This window comes from Geotrypetes seraphini, chromosome 1, assembly GCF_902459505.1.
Source record: "Geotrypetes seraphini chromosome 1, aGeoSer1.1, whole genome shotgun sequence".
In the NCBI taxonomy this organism is placed as follows: Eukaryota; Metazoa; Chordata; class Amphibia; order Gymnophiona; family Dermophiidae; genus Geotrypetes; species Geotrypetes seraphini.
This window is the reverse complement of record NC_047084.1, coordinates 258,915,112-258,923,097: the sequence shown is the minus strand read 5'-3', so window position 1 is coordinate 258,923,097 and position 7,986 is coordinate 258,915,112.

The window sequence follows — 7,986 nt, the reverse complement described above, 5'->3', positions numbered from 1 at the left end:
GATGTCTCTTTAGGCAAGGGTATTTTAGATGGAGTGGGCAGATCATGTTTGAGCTGTTTCAGATTTCCTCCTGCAGCTCACTGAGCTTTGTCTGTTTCCCAGCCATTCTCTGCCTGCTATACTTAGCAATGAAATTCATTCGTTCAAAATAAAATTTCTTCTAAATTACTATTAAAAGTCCTCTGAATGGTGTCAGTGGAGGAGGAGCTGTAAACTCACACGACCATCTTGGCTGCCAGCAAGCCACACCCCTACTCTTTATTTTTTGAAATTTCCAAAGGCTTTTGGGGTGGCGCCTTTAGATATGTGGAAGCAATACTTAATAGAAGTTGTAAAAATTTCCTCTCAACACATTCTGCCAGTGAACTGAATTTATTATTTGCCTGCTAAGAAAAAAAGATGGTCCTACACCAGAAGTAGAAATGCTCCCTCAATTAGAAAAGTCTTTAAATGTAACAGAATTACTAGAAACAACATTGTCTGAATCTACAGAAAGGGCTGCATTGCTTATTTCTCTTGTCTTTGAACAAGATGTAAATCTTATTATGACACTGTACTTTCGTAACCCTCAGACATAGTATTATGGGGAAAAAGTTTCAATATTCCCCGATGTCACAAGAATTACACAGGAGTGGAGGAAGTTATTTCTAGTCATGCGTGCTAAGACATTGATTCTCGGAGCTACGTTCCTACTTGCATATCCATGCAAATATCTGATAAAATATCTGGGAGTACGATATGTCTTTTATACCCCAGACCAATTGCAAGCTTTTCTGGACTTGAAAAACTTGGCAGCTGGAAAGATTCAATGAGCGGCAATTAGAATAATGGGATTGGGTTGTTAAGCCTATGCCTTTGTGTTGATATTTCTATCTTTTCTTTTATTGGAGTTTCTCTTCATTCCTTTTTTTTTCCTACCTCTTCCTAATTTAGTGGTCTAAGAAAGATTGTTCTCTCTTTTTTGGTCTAGCAGTGAAATTGCTGATTTGTATTATTATTTTTACTATCTGTATTTCTTAAAACAAGAGTTTAATCTTGCGAAGTATGTATAAAATTTCAATAAATAAAAATGTATTTATTTTTTATCACAATCTTCAAAAATTTCACAAGTACATACTTCTTCAAGCAATACAGAACTAAATAAAAACAAGAAAATCAATTAGGAAAGAAATTTAGGTTCTTCCTTAGACCCCCCCCCACCCCGCAAAAAAAAAAACGGGGGGCTTTCTAATGATAAAGGGAGAAAGAAAAAGGAAAACAAGATATATAAGAAGAGGCTTTAACATGTATTAAGCTCCATTATACTCTTTACATTAGCAATCTCAATTAACATACTTAACATAACAATATGCTTGTATACTGCAGCTACCTCTCAGTTCTGTGCGGTTTAAAGAGTAAAGATACTGGACATTCACAGTGAATTACAATCCATTAGTTAAAAAATTTCCAAACAAGTAAGGGCTCCTTTTACAAAAGCACGCTAGGGCCTTAACGTGCAGAATAGCATGCACTAAAATGCTGCGTGTGCTAGCTGCTACCGCCTCCTCTTGAGCAGGCGGTAGATTTTTGGCTAGCGCACGCTGTAGCGCACGCTAATCCGGTGCATGCAGTAAAACTCGTAGCGCACCTTCGTAAAAGGAGCCCTAAGTTTTTAACAATTTTCTAAATGTCAGGTATGTGTTGGAACTTAATATAAAATAACCAAGATCCCTGATAAGATAGAATTCTACCAAAGAAAATCCCTTCATAGATGGAAAATCAAATATCCGCGAACCCCATGTAGGGTGTTTTCTATTAACAAATTCAAAGTGGTCAAGAAAATAACTAGGTAAAAGACCATGTAAAAGACATATCCATCCAAACTTAAACTTAACTTGAACTTCAGGTGGACAATTTTTCTAAAACAATAAACACTCTCAAATGTTCCAGCTGAAAATAGACATAAGTAAAACCCAAATATTTTATATGACATTTATAAGGATAAGCTAAGAAAAATTTTGGCCCCAGTGCCAACACTTTTTGCCTCATGTCCAAAAAGAGCTCTACTAATATTTTGTGTCTGGTGTGTCACATCTGGGTAAGGGTGTGATGTGCTCAAAATGTTCAGAAATCCCCTCCTCTGTTAAACAAATCAGGAAAAACCTATACCCTATCCTAGGGAAATTTTTCTCCATATGAGAGAAATAAACTCTTAAGAGAAGTTTTCAGTAGCCCGCATTGATAACTCCTTAGAACCCATGGCCTGTTCAACCAGTAGAATCACTCTTTTCCATGACCATGTTCAATGTCTTCTCCAATCAGCACAATCTCCAAAGAATCATTAGCCAAAGATTCTAATTCCTGTTGTCTTCTCAAACTTCCACAAGGATTACTTGTTTAAAAATAATAGGCCTTAGCCATTGGTGAACTAGCCTCTGATGGTATTCTTAAATGATAGCTGTTTTATAGGTTTAGTGTGTGTGTGTGTTTTGGGGGGGGGGGGTATCAGTAGACGATCTGCCAAACAGTTTGAATTTGCAGGTACCAAAATAGGCACAGTAGTCCCTTCACACAAGATTCCAAGAAATCAAACACACACTCCCCCAGATATGAAACAGATCTTTAATTACCAAACCTATACAAAAATAGTTTGGTCTCTTCCAGACCGCAGAGCAAAAGCTTCAACGTATGACTTTACTTCTTTCTTGGAGAATAGTGCAGGATACTGAGACACTGTAAAAGTTTCAGTTGCGAAACGAGCAGAGGAGAATGCTGCAGTTTATGATTAAAATATTGGAGAGTTCACAGGCTCATAAAAACCTCTAAAATCTGTTCGAAAGCTTATAAAATAAATAAGACATGCATCTGTGGAATGAAAACACAGAAAATTGTCTCTCTTACAATTGCACTTGGGTGGTATGTTGGAACAAGTCCAAGAGTTAACAGTATGCAGAAGTTCATGGCTGAAAAAGGAGGCTGCAGAGTCCTTTCTTAAATAAATAAACAATACAAAAATGGAAATTGAGAATATGACAATAGATAAAGACTGGAAGAGCCTTCATTTTGTTCATTTGCCATACTTGCTGCAATACCAGAGAGCCCACTCAACCTTTGGTTTTATTTTCTCTTCTTTTACTATGCTGTGATAGCGTTTTTAGCACGCGCTAAACCCATGCTACATGGCTAGAACTAATGCCATCTTAATGCTGGCGTTAGCATCTAGCACGCGCTAATACCGCTATCACAGCATAGTAAAAGGAGCCCTAAGGATTCTTTGAAAGACACACTTTATTTAAAGGCACAGAGGGTACTTTCTTCAATACTTCCTGTAGTACCGCAAACTGCCACAAGAGATCATGGCAGCCATTTTTCAGAGCCACATCAAGGGGCAGGAGCGATGGGGCTGCACCCCCACCAACCCCCGCTGGACCATCACGGACCTAGACAGTGACGGGGGGGGGGGGTTGGGGGTGCTTGTTGCAGCCAGGGGGGAAACATGTTCGGGAGGGGGGGTCGCGAAGGGGAGAGCAAGAGTGGTTGGGGCATTTTAAAATTTTCTTTTATTTAGAAAAAAAACCCAACTTACCTGCCCAGCTCGATATTCAGCCGAAGCTGCATAACTCTTATGTGGCCATTGCTGAATATCAGCTGGACTGCATAAGTTCTGAGTGGTCAGGCTACCCAGAATTATCCAGGGATAATCAGTGCAGGTGCCAGGACATGGTTTGGCATGAATATCACTGGATAATTTAACTGGCAGTGATCACCGTGTAAAAACATGCTGACCGCTGCCGGCTGGATATCGGGGAGCATGTGTACACAATACAAATAGCTACACCTGAATAGAGTGAAGGAGATAGAGCAGTGTCTCTCAAACTGTGTGCCCCAGCACATGGTGTGCCCCGAAGAGATTCCAGAATTTTACTTTATTATTAAACATTCCCTTCATAAGTATACCCTAGAATAGATGACATGTACGTCACGCACGCAAGAATCTGTCAATGTTATGAGTATCTGTGTGCGTAAGGATACAACCTCCCAGCATGTAACTAACAGTAAATAATTTTATTTTTATTTTTTAAGCAGTAGTTATCCTCACTTGAGCAATGAAGCAATCAAGGCATGTGTTACCATCTGGATCTTCTTATCTTTGCGAACTTGGATTTTCAGTTCTGACAGAAATTAAATTGAAAAAAAGAGAACTGCAGATGGTGGATAATGAAATGTGTGTTTGCTTGTCAACTATCGAGTCGCATTTTGAGTTAATTTGCATTCAACAACAAGCACATCTATCGCATTGACTAGCAATTCTATTCTATCTACTTTAGTTTCACTGTTGTTACAATTACACATACATAGCCTAAAGAGCTTTAAATAAATAAGTCTCACATTTTATTTTTTCATGGTTGTGCAGTTTTATAATTTCAATTGTAATGTACTGCAAAAAACATTTGCTCCATTTAGTGTGCCAGAGCTAAAAATGTTTGAGAGACACTGAGGGCTCCTTTTACTAAGCTGCGCTAATGGTTTTAGTGCATGCTTAGTGCATGCTACAATGCCAAGTGCGCTAGACGCTAACTCCTCCATTGAGCTGGCATTAGTTTTTCCATGTAGCGTGGGGGTTAGCACGCGCTAATCTGCAGCACATGCTAAAAACACTACTGCAGCTTAGTAAAAGGAGCCCTGAGTTAGAACAATCAAGTATCATAGATGTAATGTTCATAATACTGTGTTTCCCCCCAAGTGTCATATTAATTTTGGGTCCAAAAAATGCATTAGGGCTTATTTTGGGGGGATGTCTTATTTTTTTTCATGTATAACAATCATCTCTCCCTTCCTCTCCTCTACCACAATTCTTCCTCTTTCCTTTCTTCCCCCCCCCCCCATATGCAACATCTTTCCTTCCCTCTCACCCATCTTCTTGTGCAGCATCTTTCTATCCCTCCCTGCCATACCCCTGTGCAGAAGAACCCCACCGACCCTCTCACTGTGAGACTGGCACACCTCCGCTCTGAGACCTCCAAAAACAGCGGCAGCGACAACGCTCAGTGATGCTTCAGAGGGAAGGCCCCAGCGGGGAAGGCCGTGAAGCATCCCATTCAGGCAGGGATGGAGTCAGGGAATATTGGGGACATTCGGGGGGCTTCAGGGATTGATCTTAACTAGGGCTTATTTATCGGATAGGTCTTATTTTCAGGGAAACAGGGAATCAATGCAATAAAATAAAGCAACATAATAGGCAGTCAAGGGAGCAAGTGCAGTTGAGGCAGGGCTTGGTGAATTCCTACCAGCTCAGGTATTTCTTTATTTTTTTTTGGGGGGGAGGGGAGTGGAAATTTTCTGCTCACCTACTTTAGACTCAGGTCTACTCTAAATTAGCCATCTACTCTAAATTAGCACTATTTATATTTTTAAAAATAGTTTTCAATATTCTAATTAGGAGCATTGGTAATGTTAGAAAGATGATCTTAAGGTGGCCAAACAGGTTGAAAAAGTGACGGCATAAGCTAGAAGGATGCTAGAGAGCATAGGGAGAGGTAAGGCCAGTAGGAAAAAGGAGGTATGGATGCCCCTGTATAAGACTCTGGTGAGACCTCATTTAGAATGTCGTATACAATTCTGGAGACCACACGCTCAAAAAGATATAAACAGAATGGAGTCTGTCCAGAGAAAGGCTACTAAAATGGTCAGTGGTCTTCATCCTAAGGCGTATGGGGACAGACTTAAAGATCTCAATATATACAATCTGGAGGAAGGCGGGAGAGGGGAGATATGATAGAGACATTTAAATAGAGGTTCAGAAGTAAGCTAAGGAAATTATTTTTTACAGAAATGCATGATAGATGCATGGAATAGTCTCCCAGTAGATGTTGTGGAGACAAAGACTGTGTCTGAATTCAAGAAAGCATGGGACAGACACTTGGCAAAGTGATTGGGCCATTTGGCCTTTATCTTGTTTCTATGTTTCTAGAAAAGACAGATAACTGCTTAGGTCATTGATATGGCATCAATTGCTGCTATTTTATAAGCATGAATTCCTTTTAAGTCCTAATGTATTTGCTAGTGTGGCCACATCATTAAATTGATAAGGTTTCCTTTCACACAGACAATGGAAAAACTGTTCAGTGAAATCAAATGAAGCCACAACTGTGTTCTTACGCACGAGTCATATTTAAGTCGGGTGTCTGTAACTCGGGGACTGAAATAACTGGCCCCGATGAGTGCTTTCTCTATCTTGAATTTCTCCTGCAGTATTTAGCAATGACTATTTACTTTTGCCATTTTTTGCCTGGAGTGTGATATTCTGTGTATACTGTACAGTGCACTGTAAGTTTTGCGTCTTTTCTCAGATCAGTACTGCCACCCTCTCTAAGTTCATAATTTAAGATTTTGTTGCCTATAAAAAGGCTGCTCACCCCTCAAATTTTCTCAGGGTCCAAGACTCCTTTTTCTAGATCTCCCTCTTTCTCTTGGCAAGAAAGAAACGCTTCTTACCACTCACTGTTTTGCCCATCAATGTCGAACTGGTGTCTGCTAGCAGTGCTTCACATCTGAGGTTACCAGATTTTTGGTTTGGAAATCTGGGACACCTAAGTGGAGTCGGGGCAGAGTTAGGGCCAGAGAGATAGTTAGGGCATTACAGGGGGGGGGGGATCAGATGGAGCAGAGCCTTCCTATGGCAATTTTCTACCAAAACAATTATAATCTTCACCTACCTTCAAGCTTCCTTACAACCCTGGGCAAGTCACTTAACACTTCATTGCTCCAGGTACATTAATCAGATTGTGAGTCCACCAGAACAGATAGGGAGAAATATTTGAATACCTGAATGTAAACCGCTTAGGCTATGTGGTGTATAAAAAACTAAAAATAAATAAGTAATCAATAAAGACTTCTTCTCTTCTCCCCTTCTAGTCCAGCAAATTCTACCTCTCTCTCACTTCCCCCTTCCAGTTCGGACATCTCCAGCTCTCTCTTCCCCACTCTTTCCAGTCTAGCCATCTACAGTTCTCTCTCTTCCAACCTTTCCAGTCTAGCCATCTCTATATTCTTTCTACACCCACCATTTCTAGTCCAGCTATTTCCACCTCTCTCCCCCAATTTTTTCACGCCAGTTATCTCTACCTCTCTCTCTCTTCTCCCTTCTTCCAGTCCAGCCAACTTCTCCTCTCTTCTCCCTTCCAGCGTAGCATCTAATTTATTTATTTAAAAAACTTATATCCCACTTGTACTCCCCCCCCCCACTACCCCACAGTCTCCTCAAACCTCCCTTTACAGCTCCTGGCTTCTTCCCTCTGGTGACAGCTCAGAAATTCAGCATTGCAGTGCAGAGGCTTTCCTCAACCATGTTGTGTGTCTCGGCTGGGTCCCACCCCTCACCACTGCACATTTTTGAAATTTCATTGGCTATCGATAGAATGTAGGATTAAGTTTAAGATCTTGATGTTAGCTCATAAAGTATTATTTGAACCACAACCCCCCATATCTTTCAAATTTAATGTTATTTTATGCACCTAGATGATTATTAAGATCACTGAATGATAATAGAGTAGCTGTACCTCATACGTATATCTAAGGCTCATCTTGCTTCAACTAGAAATTATGCATTCTTTTATTTGGTTCCAGTTTTGTGGAATAATCTACCATTGGAGTTGAGAAAAGAAGAGTAATACATTTTAAAAAGACATCTAAAGGCCTATTATTTTCAGTGTTTCAATCTGTATTATATTGTATTACATTATAATTTTATTCATACATTATAGACGTATTGTAGAGTAAGTATGAGTTATGCTATTTTATATAGTTTGATTCTTTGTTTTGTTTTCTTTCCTTTTCTATTTTTAATGGAGTTCCTTTCTATTTCATTGGATTTTATTTATTTTTGTTTACCGCTTTAATCCTATTTGGCAAATTAAGAGGTATATAAAGAATTTTAATAAACAAACATAAACACATCCTTGTGCCTTCTGTACAAGAAAATATTTTGATGACATAGTCATTACTTTC